Source organism: Mastomys coucha, unplaced genomic scaffold (assembly GCF_008632895.1).
Source record: "Mastomys coucha isolate ucsf_1 unplaced genomic scaffold, UCSF_Mcou_1 pScaffold15, whole genome shotgun sequence".
NCBI lineage: Eukaryota > Metazoa > Chordata > Mammalia > Rodentia > Muridae > Mastomys > Mastomys coucha.
In genome coordinates this window covers 118,205,752-118,222,411 of record NW_022196897.1, presented here as the reverse complement: position 1 = coordinate 118,222,411, position 16,660 = coordinate 118,205,752, and positions in this window count along the sequence as shown.

The window sequence follows — 16,660 nt, the reverse complement described above, 5'->3', positions numbered from 1 at the left end:
GTGTTCTATTTTAGACTAACCTTAAACAACTTGGTAGACTGAAAAGAAAACTTGACTTTAAAAACAGGATCATGTGCAGTCCAGGCTGGCTCACACTCACTATGTGGTCTGAGCTGGCCCTGTCCCTATGAACTTCCTATGTTCTGGGATGACACATGGGCATCGCAACATCTAGATGTTTGACTTTTCCTTGTTTTTATACTGTCAGTGTGTAAACCCAAGGCCTCAGGCTAGGCAAATGTCTTTCGGCTGAACCGTGCCCTTGGCCCAACTTGGATCCATTTGCTAATTAAGTGGCTGGTTTGGTTTTTTGCAAGCCTACATACTTACCTGCCCCTCCAAGGGGGTGGACTGTCAAAAGGACTCTGTGTATAAGAAGGGCGAGCCATAGGCCCGTCTGTTCCCTGGGTAGGGGGTAATACCATAGCCTATACACAGTGAATCTCTGTACTCCTCAAACTGTGCAGTTAAAAACACTCCATATTTTTTTTTTTAAGATGGATTTTATTTTATGTATGTGAATGCACTGTAGCTGTCTTCAGACACACCAGAAGAGGGCATCAGATCCCATTACAGATAGTTGTGAACCACCATGTGGTTGCTGGGATTTGAACTCAGGACCTCTGGAAGAGCAGTCAGTGCTCTTACTCGCTGAGCCATCTCTCCAGCTCCCTCTTTAATTTCTTATGGTAGCAAAACAAACTTCATAGGAATTTGTATTACCAGCCCCGAAAACACTCCATATTTTCTTTTTTTTTTTTCACTTGACAGTGGATAGCTACATGAAGGAATAGAAGTCTCCGAGCTCAACCCTCCCTGAGCAAAGTGTGGTAAACTTTTCTCATGAGCCCCCTTTTGCTTGAGAAGTTTTTACAGGACTCCAGGCATGTAAGCATATAAAATAAATATACAAATCAAACATTTACTGATAAAATATTTTAAAGCAATTCTTTGGGAATTGAATGGTCTGTTATCCCAGCCCTTGGAAGTCTAAGGCATATAATTGTTACCATTTATTAAAGAATAAAGCAAATGTGAGGCTGAAACATCTTAGATTTATGCTGCATTTGACTTTGAATTAAATTTTAATTCTGGGGAGTTCAGTAACCTTTGACTGTTTCCAGATTTTCTATTCCCCTCTCACATTTAGTAGAAATGAGCTAGATGTTCTCATTTTATATAAAGAGTTAAACTGTGGCAAATATTTGTTGCTACAAGACACAACAACTTCAATGTTTTTTAAAGTTGATCAATTCTTTGTTTTTATGATTAACAACAGAGAGCACTTTAAATAAATAGAGCAAAAAGGCAGAAGTATGTTTAGAACCATTTCAGAGTGTCTTAGGGTTTTACTGCTGTGAACAGACAGCATGACCAAGGCAAGTCTTATAAGGATATTTAATTGGGGCTAGCTTACAGGTTCAGAGGTTGGGTCCATTGTCATCAAGGTGGGAACATGGTAGCATCTAGGCAGGCATGGTGCAGGAGGAGCTGAGAGTTCTACATCTTCATCTGAAGGCTGCTAGCAGAATATTGGCTTCCAGGCAGCTAGGATGCGGGTCTTACAGCCCACACCACAGAGACACACCTAACTCCAACAGGGCCATACCTTTTAATAGTGCTAATCCCTGGGCTGAGGATATGCAAACCATCACATAGAGATTGTTGGATAATCTTTTTAAAATTTCATTTATCTTTAGGGGGCCTGGGAGATGGCTCAGGAGCTGAGAGCACTTGCTGTAATTCCAGACGACTTGAGTTCAACTGACAACTGCCTGTAACTCCATCTCTAGGGAGGCTGACACCGTGTTCTGGACTCCTGTGGTACCCACATACAGTGGCACATGTTCACACACACACACACACACACATACAGATCTTTGAAACAAAGCTTTCTAAAATTATTTAAAATTTTATTATTAGTGTATGCTTGGTGTGTGTATGCTTGGTGTGTGTGTGTGTTTACATGTGCAGGCACACAGATGCAGAGCATGTTTGTGGGGGGTCAGAGGACAGTTCCTGAGAGTGTATCCTCTCCTACTATGTGGGGTCTGAGGATTGAGTTAGGTCCTAATGTTTATGCAACAAGTGCTTTCATTGACAGCCATCTCACCAGCCTACCTGGAAATTCTGTCCTAAAACAAAACTAAAATTCTTTTACTGATCCTTTTTTTCCAGTCTTTTTGGAGACAGGGTCTCACTAGGTAGCCCCAACTGGGCTTGAACTCATAAAGATCACCCTGCCTCTGCCTACCAAGTGCAGAAACTGAAGTCACGTGCCACCACGCCAGGCTTTACTTTTCAATGGCGCTTGGGTCAGTAACTCAAACAGCAATTTTTAAAATCAAGCATTTAATACAATCTGATCCAAATGTATACTAATTTAATGCTAAGGAATATCAGTAGGAAAATATTAAGTGTCTTTGTTTTCTGTAATTAAGCCACCATGTTTCTATAAGAGTAGAAACCAAAGCACCGCAGTCCATAACACACACCGGCCTGGAGTCTGAGCAGGCCTGTTTGGGACAGTTCTCGTTGGCCTTGCATCACAGGGCAGCGGAGCTCACACACTGCATTCAGAACCGAGGTTAGATTAAAAACTGCATGGTGCAGTGTGGCAAAAGCAAATGCTGGCAGAAACACCTTAGATTTATGCTGCATTTGACTTTGAATTAAATTTTAATTCTGGGGAGTTCAGTAACCTTTGACTGCTTCCAGATTTTCTATTCCCCTCTCACATTTAGTAGCATAACCCAATACAGGGTGGTGGTGATCCACAGTTTAAGAAGCTGAGTTCTGGGAGCTGGAGAGATGGCTCAGCAGTTAGGAGCACTAAGTGCTCTTCCAGAGGTCCTGAGTTCAATTCCCAGCAACCACATGGTGACTTACAACCATCTATAATGGGATCTGATGCCCTCTTCTGGTGTGTCTGAAGGCGACAACAACAAAAAAATTCTAGGGCTGGTGAGATGGCTCAGAGGGTAAGAGCATGACTACTCTTCTGAAGATCATGAGTCAAATCCCAGCAACCACATGGTGGCTCACAACCACCCATAATGAAATCTGACGCCCTCTTCTGGTGGTCTGAAGACAGCTACAGTATATTCATTTATTAAAAATAAATAAATCTTAAAAAAAAAAAAAATTCTAACACAGATTTCAGAGCCCCAGAGAAATCACGGCTTGCAAAGAGGCCAGAAGGCCTTTGGTTGGCAAAAAGTCCTGGGTCAGCCTTTTCTCTCTACCCTCCCTTCCTTCCTCTCTTTTGTAACACTCAAGCATTCTACCACTGAGCAAGATTTTGGTTCCCTTTCCTATATTAATTCTTTAAATTTTTTTTATACTGAAAAAAAAATCTAATCTAAACTCTTTGGTCAAGGTTAAGTCAATTCTTTTAAGTTTGAAAAAAAATTAGTTATAATAAATACATTTTTACTAATTTTTTTAAAAAACATCAAGGATGTTAGAAGGTTGTCAAATATTTACAAGCCATTAGATATGGCAGTAGTTGGGTTATGTTCTTAGATTTGAAAAAAATTTTATTTATTCTCTGATATATTACATCCTGACAGCAGTTTTTTCTCCTTCCCCTCCTGCCAGTCTCCCTCATCCCACCCTCCTCCATTTCCCTTCAGAAAAAGAAGTGGGGCAGCCTCGCATGGATATCAACCAAACTGACATGCCAAGTCCCAATAAGACTAGGCACCTCCTTTCATATCAAGGCTGGATGAGGCAACCCAGTAGGAGCAAAGGGGTCCCAAAAGCAGGCAAAAAGGTCAGAGACAGCCCACACCCCCACGGTTAGGAGTCTCTCAGGAAGACCAAGCAACACAGCCATAACATATATGCAGAGGGCCTAGGTCAAACCCATGTAGGCTCCCTACATGTTCAGTCTCTGTGAGCCCTTATGGGCCCCTATGAGCCCAGGTTAGTTGATTCTGTCAGTTTCCCTGTGGTGTCCTTGACACTTCTGTCTTCTACAATTTCTCCTCCTGCAGGATTCACCCAGCTCCCCCTAATGTTTGGCTGTGGGTCTCTGCGTCTGTTTCCATCAGTTGCTGGATAGAACCTCCCTAATGATGATTATGCTGGACTCCTGTCTATGAATATAGCAGAATGTTATTAGGAATCATTTCTTCTTCCCTTCCTTCTTCTTCTTCCCTCCCTCCCTCCCTCCCTCCCTTTCTTGTTTGGTGTCAGCCTAGGTCTCTGGGCCATCCAGCCTCTGGTTCCTGGCCCTCCCGGCTCCAGGTGGTGTCAGGGTTGGGCTTCCTCTCCTGGAATGGGTGTCAAGCTGGACCAGTCCTTGATTGGCTGCTCCCACAATCTCTGTGCTACCTTTATCCCAGCACATCTTGCAGGTAGGACAAATTGTAGGGCAAAGGTGTTGTGGCTGTGTAATGTCCTCATCCCTACACTGATTACAGGTGAACCGTTCAGACTTGTACTTCCCCCCTTCCTGGGAGTCACCACACAAAGCTCAAAACATTTTTTTTTAAGTTAGAAAAAATTTTTTTAACAACTTAGTTTAGGAAAAAATTGGATTTGTTATTTATTTATTTTTTGAGAACGAATGTATTGATTTAGTTATAGCATGCAAAACCTTGGGATTAAAAAAGTAAGGAGTTGGTTTGGCTGCACCATTGATTTGTTTGTTTGAGAGAGATATTTTTTACCATTTGTAAAATTATTCATAGGTGTGCCTATCTGCATGTGAGTGTGTGCACAGGAGGACAGGTACCTTCAGAGGCCTCAGGTCCCCAGAGCTGGAGTTACAGATTTTTTTTTTTTTTTTTTTTTTTTTGGTTTTTCGAGACAGGGTTTCTCTGTGTAGCCACAGATGTTTTATGTGCCACTTGATATGGGTGTTGAGCCATCTTTCCAGATCTGCTTGGTTTTTGAGACAGGGTTTCATATAGCCTTGGCTGACCTGGACTCCTGATCCTTCTGTCTCCACCTCCATTTCTCCACCTCCACTTATTGTTTTTGTTTTTAAATCTCTGTTACTACTGATTAGGTCTGGAATAACCAACTCATCCAGGACAACACATTGATTTAATCATAGTCTGAACAAAACTTTCCCAAGTCAGAATTCTGTAATCACACCTGCACAAGCACCTGCGGTTTTCATACTTCGAAAAGTTATTGAAGTAGCTAGTACATAATTAAGTTTCAGACACTGTGGCAGAATGGGAGCCCACAAACTGTAAAACCAATTTAGGGGTGACAAGAAGCCAGGAGATAAACTGCCCAGGGTATGGTAGGCAAGCTGGACCTCAAAGCCTCGGGTATCTAGGCAAGCCCAGCCTTTAGAAGTTACAGCTTCCTGAGATGCTTCACTTCTGGAAGGAGAGCAATGTACTGACGAGTCCCCAGCATGGAGCAGCTTTCCAGCAGAGATGCAGCCAGCAGCGTAATTTCATCTGTTTTAAGATAAGGTAACTGATAGAGAAGGGTAACAAGATCACCCAAGGCCTCACACCACGATCGAGTCAGTATCAAAACCAGAATTTGTAGCAAGTGGCACCCGACGCACAGAGGGAAGTGCCAGGTGTGCCTTCTGTGATTGGCAGCCCCGCCATCGCCTGTACATGAATTTGCTCTCCTCGTTTCTGAATGCTAATACTAATGGAACACTTTGTTTTCCATGAGTTTCTTCGCCTGAGACTGAAGGGGTTTTTGTTGTTGTTGTTGTTTTGATTATATGTACATTGGTGTTTTGCCCGCATGTGTGCCTGTGTGAAGGTGTCAAGTCCTTAGGAACTGGAGCTATAGACATCTGTAAGCTGTCATATGGCTGCTGGAAACTGAACCCAAGCCCTCTGGAAGAGAAGCCAGTGCTCTTAACCACTGGGCCATCTCTCCATCCTAAGACTGAAGAGTTTTAACTCAGAATTGAACACATAAATCCCACAAGGCAAGGGCTTTGATGAAGGTAGAAAATCCAGAGAAACCAGCTGCCTTTCCCATGAGGTTTTTGTCTTGGGGAAACTGATATAAATTCATTCCTGAATAGTAAAAAAAAAAAAAAAAAAATGGTTATAAGCAAACAAACAAACAAACTGAAAAACCTATTTTGGGATAGTTCAACTATTTTTTTTCCCAATGGTGCAGACAATTCATGGTGGAAAACTCACCTTGCAGAAGAACTGCATGCTGATAAAATTATATTCTGCAGACACTGCTTTCTATAACCTAGACTTTGAGTCTATGTCTTACTTTTAGTACCCTATAGAAATAAGCAGCCGGGCAGTGGTGACGCACGCCTTTAATCCCAGCACTTGGGAGGCAGAGGCAGGTGGATCTCTGAGTTCGAGGCCAGCCTGTTCTATAGAGTGAGTTCCAGGACAGCCAGGGCTATACAGAGAAACCCTGTCTCGAAAAAAACAAAAACAAAAACAAAAACAAAAAAAATAAAAAAGAAAGAAGCACACATATGTACTGAGAAAGGCATTGTATATAGATGTCTTAGTCACTGTTTTATTGCTGTGAAGAGACATCAGGACCAAGGCAACTCTCATAAAAGAAAGCATTTAATTGGGGGCTTGCTTACAGTTTCAGAAGTTTGGGCCACTGTCATGCTGGAAGCATGGCGGCTCTCATGGTGCTGGAGAGGTAGCTGACACTTCATCCTGATCTGCCAACCAAAAGAGTGAGCCTGGGCCTGAGGTGGGCTTTTGAAACCTCAAAGGCGACTTCCAGTGACACATTTCCTCCAACAAGGCCACACCTCCTAATCCTTCTAATTCTTACAAATAGTACCACTCCCTGGTGACTAAGTATTCAAATATATGAGCCCATGGGGGCCATTTTTATTCAAACCACCACAATAGACATACTTTTAGCCAGTTGGTTTTTTTTGTTGTTGTTGTTACCTTGCCCTGATGCTGAATTTGAAGTCAATAAGATAATGACACAGATCTTCTTAGCCATGGTGTCATGTGTCTACAATCCCTTTACTCATTTGACAGGACACATATATACAGAAGTGGGTATGCACACATAGACATGGACACACACACACATGTGGAAAATAATAAAAAAAAATGAACCCGCCAACTCTTTGTGGGGCTAGACTACGCTTAAGCACCCGCCCCTGCCAGAGAGACACCAACTCTCCAGCCATGCCAGACCACAGGGCTTCCGCCTGGGGCTGGGGGTCCGAGTTCCTCTCCCTACCACACACCCTACAGTCAGCCAACACATAACGATACCCAGTACCCCAGTAGAATCAAGACTCTTAATGCTTAATTAAGCAGTCAGATTTATGTATCAATAATATCACAATTTACAAGATGCCAATACAATAATTTCAGAGCCAATTGATAATGATACAAACTTTATCCCAATATTTCTAACCTTGTGAAATCATAGTAGTGGCTGGAAATCACCCTGTGGGTACACGTCCACAGCCATCTTGGTTTATTTCCTACCCTGAGCCACTCTCTGTGCAACTTTTAGTTCCACCTCCCTTTCCCTCTCCCTTTCCCCTGTCCAATCACAGGCCTCCTCTGCACTAATGTAATTGGACAGGGAAAATCTGGACACACATATGTGCGTGCGCACACACACACACACACACACACACACACACACACACACATACTCCCACTGACAGACAAATCAAGATGCTTAAGGAGCTCTCACAGGCCGCTGCAGCCTGAGCATTGTTGTAGCATCTTCATCCCTGTCACATTAGGCTCTCAGATGGCTGAAAGCAGCTTCTCTCCCCCTCGGGGACTCCTCTTATCTTTCAAGTCAGATACTCAGAGAGAAGTACCTTCTGGCTTAATTACATCCTGAATCAATGGTATCCCTCAGGGACAATAAGTAAGTATTAAGCCAGTCAGGAAAAGCAACTGGGGGTGGTTGGAGAGACATAATTTGCAGCATACCTGTCACTCATCCGCCATGTAGTCCTGGGCAACTGAGTTGACTGCTCCAATATTCTACTTTGAATTCCCCTGGAAGCAGGTTCTTGGAAGACATAAGTACAAGCAATTTACCTGGTGGATGATCAAAAAATATATATTATTAGGGGAGTTAAGAGAAATAAGACCAGAAGGAGAAGACAGATAAAAGAGAAGATTATTTTCCAAGTGGGACATACTTTGAAGCTTAATTCCATTGGGAATTCTGGAAAACTGTTTATTATGGGCAGTTAAAGTGTTTTCCCAGCCACAGGCTGAGGGACGCTTGGGAACACAAACAGGCATTAATTCTTTTGTACTTCTGGTAGCCAGAGAAAATCCTTAGACAAATAACTGTACACATGGGAGCTGGAAACATGGTTGTGAGTCCCAGAAATAGTTAAAGTGTGACACCACCCAGAATGCGCCTGGTAGACCCTGCTGCTTCTGTGTCAACCATAGACTCCTGTGCCCAGGCAGGAGCCACTCAGTCTGATGTGGCTGCTATCCTAACAACCAGAGCAGAACAGGGACATCAGGAGCAGATGGCTATGCCACACTCCATACAAGGACCAAGCTGATTTGCTGATGTGATTAACATAAGGATTTGAGGTGGAAAAGTATTTTCAAGGTTGTCCACGTGGCTTCAAGGTCATTGTAAGGGTACTCAGACAGGGAAACAAGAGGATCAGATTCAGAACAAAAGATGGGATGGGTAGAGAGACAGGTCTCAGTGATGGCATGGGGGCATAGGTGAGGTGGGAGAGGGAGTGCATGAACTAAGGGGTACCAATTGCCTCAGACATTAGAGCCTCCAGACAGAACGTAATCCTCATGACTCATTTTAAACTTCTGAACTGCAGAATTGTCGGGCGATAATTCAGTTGTTTGGGGCCACCAAGCCTATGGCTGATTGTCACTGGAGTCACAGGAATCTCATTGGAGGACACACTTAAAGGAAGGAACAGCTAGCACAACAGTACTCCCTGTAAGTGTGAGCACTAAGCCCTTCCAGGAGCCTTGCCCCATCCGCCATACCCCAGCTGCTGCTGTATTGCCTGCCTTCTTTTTGCCAGACGTATAAAAGAATGACCTTTATTGACCTATTAATTTTTATCATTACAGCCTTTCTATGAAGACAGCCAGTTGCCTTCTGGAAAATAATGTTTGATGGTCAAAGCTTCCACTCCCTGCCAATGAAAGACTGAAAGGCTGGTGCAATTCACTTCAAGGAGGCTCCTCGAAAATTAGCTTTGTCCCCTTTCAGTCTCTCTGTATACAAATAGATTCCTTTTTAATCTTGTCTGTACCATTTAATTATTCCAAGGAAAATTCAGTGGGTTTTCCATGGTAGAAATTATAGCTGAAATTTTACATCCATGTATTTCAGAGATGACATTTGCAGAGACAGTGTTAAGAAATGCCAGTGGCATGACGTTCTGGAATCTTCTCCAGCTCTTCAGGGTGTGTGTGGCGGGGAGGGGGTAGAACTGGGGTTTGGGTTGTTAAAGCATGGAGTTCTCTCAGCAGCCACATCAGCAGAAAGCAAGACTCTAAGCGAGGAACAATATTAGAATGAATATAAATACCACAAATACAGAAAGAGGTCTTTGTGTTCTAGAAAAATTCTTGAAATTTTGACCAAGAATCTCAACTTATGGGTCAGTGTGGTATTATACTACCCCCCCCCCTCTCTCTCTTCAAACACACGAGTCTATCAGGGCTGTACCTATTCAAACCACCACAGTGTATGTATGTGTGTGTGTGTGTGTGTGTGTGTGTGTGTGTGTGTGTGTGTGTGTGTGTGTGCATGCACACATGCATGCACGTGTCTCTCTTTTTTGTTGTTTTTTCGAGACAAGGTTTCTCTGTGTAGCCCTGGCTGTCCTGGAACTCACTTTGTAGATCAGGCTAGCCTTGAACTCAGAAATCTGCCTGCCTCTGCCTCCCAAGTGCTGGGATCAAAGGCGAGCGCCACCACCGCCTGGCTATGTGCCTCCCTTTTTATCCCCTCCCTCTTCTCTCCCTCTTTTCTCTCCTATTTGCATACTACATGTAAGGAGAAAAGACAATTGCTTTATCACTCATTCAAGAAAGAAAGTGTAACAACTTTATCTTAAATGGGGGAAATAAAGGGCAGGTCTCAGCCAGACATGAAGACATGATTGTGCATGCTTTTAATCCTAGTATTCAGGAGCCAAATACAGATGGATTTCTGAATTTGAGGCCAGCCTGGTCTACATAATAAGGTCCAGGACAGCCATGGCTATATAATGCCACTCCGTCTCAAACTAGCAATAATAGGGAATGGAGAGATGGCTCAGCCGGGAAGAGCACTTGTTGCTTTTTCAGAGGACCTGGGTCCAATTCTCAGCACCTACATGGCAGCTCCCAATTAGCTCTAACTCCAATTTCAGGGGATCTGATGCCCTCTTCTGGACTTTGAGGGCATCAGGCACACATGCAGTACACAGATATACATGCAGGCAACATACTTACACACATAAAAAGTATAAACAAGCCCGGCAGTGATGGCGCACACCTTTAGTCCCAGCACTTGGGAAGCAGAAGCAGGCGGATTTCTGAGTTCGAAGCCAGCCTGGTCTATAGAGTGAGTTCGAGAACAGCCAGGGCTACACAGAGAAACCCTGTCTCAAAAAACAAAAAACAAAAAACAAAAAACAACAACAAAAAAGTATAAATAAAATGTTTTTTAATAATAATAAAATTAAATAAAAAAGCCAAGACTGGGAGCTGAAGAGATGGCTCATCCATTCAGAGTGCTTGCTGCTTTTGCAGGGGCCCCAAGTTAGGTTCCTAGCACCCATGTTGGACAGTTACCACTCCTTCGTTCTAGCTTGGGTGGCGGGCACGGGTGTTCCTATGCCTCTGGCTTCAGATGACACCTGTATTAATGTGCACATATCCACGTGCAAACACATATCCACAGAGTTAAAAATAATAAAAATAAATCCTCTTTTAAGGCCAAGACAGGATGGATGAAGATGGCTCAGCAGAGGTAAAAATGCTGGCTTTGCAAGCCTGACACCCGAGTCTGAGCCCTTAAACCCACTGTGGAAGAAGGGAAACTGAAGTTGTACTCTGAGCGCGTGCCACAGCACACGCATGTCTGTATACACTCACGCATGCGCACATACACCAACACTAACTCTAATAATAAATAAAGTTCTTAAGAGGTCAAGACAGCCAAGCATAATGGCTCATGCCTGTAATGTGACCTGTTGGGAAGCTGAAGCAGGAGAATTTCAGGGAGTTCAAGACTAGCCTGAGTTACGTAGTTGAAGTCTGTCTAAGAAAACAAGTAGGTTAAATAAATTAGGTTGTGTTTTTAAGGCTAAGGCAGATAACTTGGCATGGTGGTAGATGTCTCTAATCCCAGCATTTGGGAGACAGAGGCAGGCAGATGTCCGTGAGTTCAAGGCCAGCCTGGTCTATATACTGAGTACTTAACTAGAGTCACAACCTAGAGTGTTTTACCTGTCCTGAGATCATTGACCTATGAATATAGGAGTCCCATGAGGTACTCTAGCACACAGTTGGTTTTTTGAGTGAAACTATCCTGTAAGTGAGCCTCTGTGTGCCGCTTCTGTGCTGCTGTGCTGGCTACTTTGATGTCAACTTGACATAAGCTAAAGGTGTCTAAAAGGGCATTTCTCTCTCTCTCTCTCTCTCTCTCTCTCTCTCTCTCTCTCTCTCTCTCTCTCTCTCTCTCGGTTTTTTAAGACAGGGTTTCTCTGTGTAGTCCTGGCTGTCCTGGAACTCACTCTATAGACCAGGCTGGCTTCGAACTCAGAAATCCGCCTGCCTCTGCCTCCCAAGTGCTAGGATTAAAGGTGTATGCCACCACAGCCTGTCGACATTTCTCAATTGAGAAAATGTCTCCATTAGATCTGGCTGTAAGATATTTTCTTAATTTGTCATTGATGGTGGATGGCCGAGTCCACTGTGGGGCTGGTGGTTCTGGTTGCTATAAGAGGCAGCCTGAGCAAGCCATCATAAGCAAGCCAGCCTGGTGGTTCTGGTTGCTATAAGAGGCAGCCTGAGCAAGCCATGAGGAGCAAGCCAGCCACTCCTCCATGGCCTCTGCATCAGCTCCTGCCCTGGCTTCCTCCACTGATAGACTAAAATGTGGAAGTGTAAGTCCAATGAACCCTTTCCTCCTAAACTTGCTTTTTGGTCACAGCATTTTGTCATAGCAATAGAAACCCTAACTAAGATAATCTCTATCACAGGGTGTTTAAGAATACATGGCTGTCACAGAAGTAATTGAACACATGACATTGAGGCTAGCTATGCAAGAGCACTGTCTGTACTTTGGAAAATCAAAAGCAAATAAGGGTGGGGTTTGCCTTAGAGACTGACAGTCCACAAAGAAGCACAAAGTAAGAGGCTGGAAGTGGATGTAATAATTGAAAAGTATCAACAGGCTGAATGAGGGGGCTGGAGAGGTGGGTTAGCACTGCCTGCTCTTCTGGAGGTTCAACACCCAGCATCCACATGGCAGCTTACAAGTGTTTATAACAAATTATAACTATAATTGTTTATAGTTTAAAGGGTTTTACTATATATCCTGATTGGCCTGAAACTCACTATGCAAACTAGGCGGGTCTCAAGCATGCCTATTTATATTTATGTATATGTGTATATACTTGTCTGTATGAGTTGTGATGGCCAGTCAGGAACAGGCATGATAACCCAACATCCAGGTAATGCATCCTCACTTAAGAGAATTATACAGATTGGTGGTAAGAGGAAATGGCAATTTTGAAATGAGCTTTCTGCCACAGTTTCATGCTAGTTTATTGAGCTCTCCTATAAACTTCACATGACCGCCGATGGAGAAGATCTGAATGCTTGAGACATCTAGCTAGCTGTTTTGTTTTGGTTTTGTCTTTTTTTAAACTTTCTTAAAGTTTAACATGATTGCTTTCCTCAACTTTGAGATGTTTAAATAGTTCTATAGAAACTTAGCACGGGTCTGTGTATTGTTCAGCCTTTTTTCTTGCCACATTGAGACCCATTTGAAAGGACTGGAATCGAGGCCATTTTGTTCAGTGCTGTGGGGAACATGCGGGTAGTTTGCAGCCATGTGGTAATGGTTTCATTTGCAACATAGCTCTGTGGCTGTACTAAGCATTAGCTGCCTCCATTTGCTTTTAATTTTTTTTTCTGAGATTATAATTTAATTACATCATTTCTCCCTTCCCTTTCCACCCTCCAAACCCTCCCATTTACCCCTCCCCACTCCCCTTCAGACCCGTGGCATCAGTTTTTACTAATTGTTATTGCATACATATATGTATATGTATATACATGTATACATATATATACACACATATATATATATACATATATACATATATATATACATATATATGTGTATATATATATATCCCTAAATGTCCCTCTTCTGTCTGTACAATGCTGTCTGTACAAGCTATAACGCTACCTGTTTGGACTGGACAGCCAGTTGGTGTGCTCTTCCCTGGGAAAGGGCCCCTCTTCTGCTCCTGGCTTTCCTCAGTTGTTTTTGTGTGTAGGGTTGAGACCTTGTAGGCTTTTCTCTGCCAGGTTGGCACTTTCCTTGGTCATCCTTGCTCAGCTAACGTCTGGGCGGTCATGTCGGTGAGACTTTATGAGTGTCCGCTGCCTCCACTTTGAAGGCTCTTTGAGCTTCAGATATCCACTGTTAAACTTTTAGACTAATGTTCCTTTCATTTCTGTGTTTTCTGTTTTTTTTTTTAAATTGTAATATTTTTAAAAATAAACCTTCATATTCTGAAAGGAAAAAAAAATGGTCCAGGAAAGAGAGGACTGAAACATGTAGGGACTATCCAATAAGCAGATGCTCAGCCTTTGCTGGGTGCTGTAGGCTAGGTGCTGCAGTTTGGGTACTGCAGGCTGGGTGCTGCAGGCTGGGTGCTGCAGGCGAGGTACTGCAGGTTAGGTACTGCAGGCTGGGTACTGCAGGTTAGGTACTGCAGACTGGGTACTGCAGGCTAGGTGCTGCAGACTGGGTACTGCAGGCTAGGTGCTGTGAGCTGGGTGCTGCAGGTGCTTCTGAATAGCCATCCCTGCCCCTCCTTGCTACTAGAGAGGGAAGGATGTGTAATAAAGAGATGGCTGGCCTTTCTTTTCCTCCCTAAAGGTTCTGATGTTTTGTGGTACTAGGGGTCAAACTAACTGAGACTTTTAAATGTTGGTATTAAATGTTAGCACTCAGGTTGTGAGTGGGCTGGACATATAACTCAGGAGTTAAAAGCACTGGCTGCTCTCCTTGAGAGCCTAGGTTTGATTCCCAGAACCCATGTGTATTAGTCAGGGTTCTCTAGAGTCACAGAACTCTATGTAGTCTCTATGTAGTAAAGGAATTTATTGATGACTTACAGTCTGTAGTCCAACTCCCAACAATCAATTCCCAACAATGGTCGGCAGCAGCTGTGAATGGAAGTCCAAGGATCCAGCAGTTGCTCAGTCCCACAAGGCAAGCAGATGAAGCAGAGAGAACCTTCCTTCTTCCAATGTCCTTATATTGGTCTCCAGCAAAAGGTGTGGCCCAGATTAAAGGTGTGTGCCACCACACCTTTAATCCCAGATAACCTTGCTTGAACTCGTAGATCTTCCAGTCTTAATCTTCTAGGATTCATAACCACTATGCCACCACACCTTTAATCCCAGATGATCTTGAACTCATAGATCTTTCTATTTTAATCCTCTGGGGTTCATAGCCACTATACCTCAAGATCTCCATGCCAAGATTCAGGTTGGAAACTTGTATCTCTCAGCCTCCAGATTATGGCCAGGTGAGCCTTCTAATTCTGGATTGTAGTTCATTTCAGATATAGTCAAGTTGACAACCAGGAATAGCCACTACACCATGGTAGCTCACCACCTGCTGTAACTCTAGTTCCAGAGGATCTGAGGCCCTCTTCTGACCTCCACAGGAACTGGGCACATGCATGGTATACAGATACATGCAGACAAAACATTCATACACAAAGAACAAAATAAAACAAAACAAAACTAAAAGCCTCTCAGGTTCTGAGGGTGAAGAAGGACCACATGACCGAATGTGTCTTAAGACTAAAATAAATACTCGGCCTTTGGAACAGAGTTATTGATCGAAATACAAATTAGGGGGCGGTGGTGGTGCACACCTTTAGTCCCAGCACTTGGGAAGCAGAGGCCGGCAGATTTCTGAGTTTGAGGCCAGCCTGGTCTATAGAGTGAGTTCCAGGACAGCCAGGGCTAAACAGAGAAACTCTGTCTCGAAAAACAAAAACAAAAAACAAAAAAACAAAAAACAAAATACAAATTAGGTTTGATTTGTCATGTGCTGTAATGAGCATATAGCTGGTCTTCAGCAGTGGTAAGGTGGAAACAGTTTTCCTATTGCCAAGGGAGATGGAAGATCATTGAAGGTGAGTCTAGGGCCCAGCCTCTCTAGGAGACCAGCACAGATCTCCCTGCTGTAAGAGAGAAAGGTTACCATGGGGGCAGGGTACCTTGTTCTGGGTCTTAGGACCCACACATTCAACTCCAGCTCCTAGGAGGTTCAAACCTAAGGCCTTCTTAAACAAGGGAGCTTTGTGCCCTTCCTGGAGCAGTCATGTCTAAGGATTTGTTACCTCAGTCTAGGACAGCTAGCTCTGAGGGACTTCCCTCATCTCCTGATAGTATTAGAGGCTGGATTACGAAGGCACCATAGCCCAGCTTCCTTGCATGGCCAGTTCTCCTCCAAGATATTGTTCTCAGAAACACTCCTCAGCTTCCTGTGGACATTTCTTCATCTCAAGACAGCTTCATCAACACCAAAATGCTGGGAGTTCTGGGTCTCATTCCAGCTCTCCCCAGCCCCAGTACAAGAGACAACTTCATAAGAAAATGGGCACGTGTTACCCTACAAGAGGAGCTCTGTGCTGGCTAGTCTTATGTCAACTTGATACACACTGGAGTTATCTGGAAGGAACCTCAAGAAGGAAGGAACATCTGAGGAGATGACTCCGTAAGGTCCAACTGTAAGGAATTTTCTCTATTAGTGATTGGTGGGGGAGGGTCCATCCCATTGTGGGTGGTGCCATCTCTGGGCTGGAGCCATTAAAAAGAAGGCTGAGCAAGCCATGGGAAAGCAAGCTAGGAAGCAGCACCCCTCTGTGGCCTTACCATCAGCTCTTGCCTCCAGGTTTCTGCCCAGTTTGAGCCCCTGTCCTGACTTCTGTGGATGGTGAACAGTGATATGGAAGTCTAAAGCAGAATAAACCCTTTCCTCCCCAACACTGCTTTTTTTTGGTCATGAAGTTTCATTGCAGTAATAGAAACCCTAACTAGGACAAGCTCTGTCCCATCCTAGGGAGATATTAAAATTCTCCCCAAATGCTACATCACTGCTTTTGCCCCTCTTTAGAACACAGATAAAATGATATCCCCATGAGCCAATAAAGAATATGTAACTTCTCCCCTCAAAGTCACCAGGCATTTGTTGGGTCTACAGGATGGTCCCAGTATCGGCCTCTGGGTATGTGCCTGCTGTCTGCTGGGCTTACAGCAAAGTGTTGTTAGAGTACACTGTCCTCATGTTCCCTTGGCACCTAAATACATTCCCAGGGTTATTTCCAGAATGCAAATAAACAACCAGGACCGCAGCCTGAACTAAAAGAAAGATAACCTCAGACAACCTTTCCTGCCCTTAGGGACATTTAGCACTGCCTCGGAAGCGTGGTTCTTTTCTT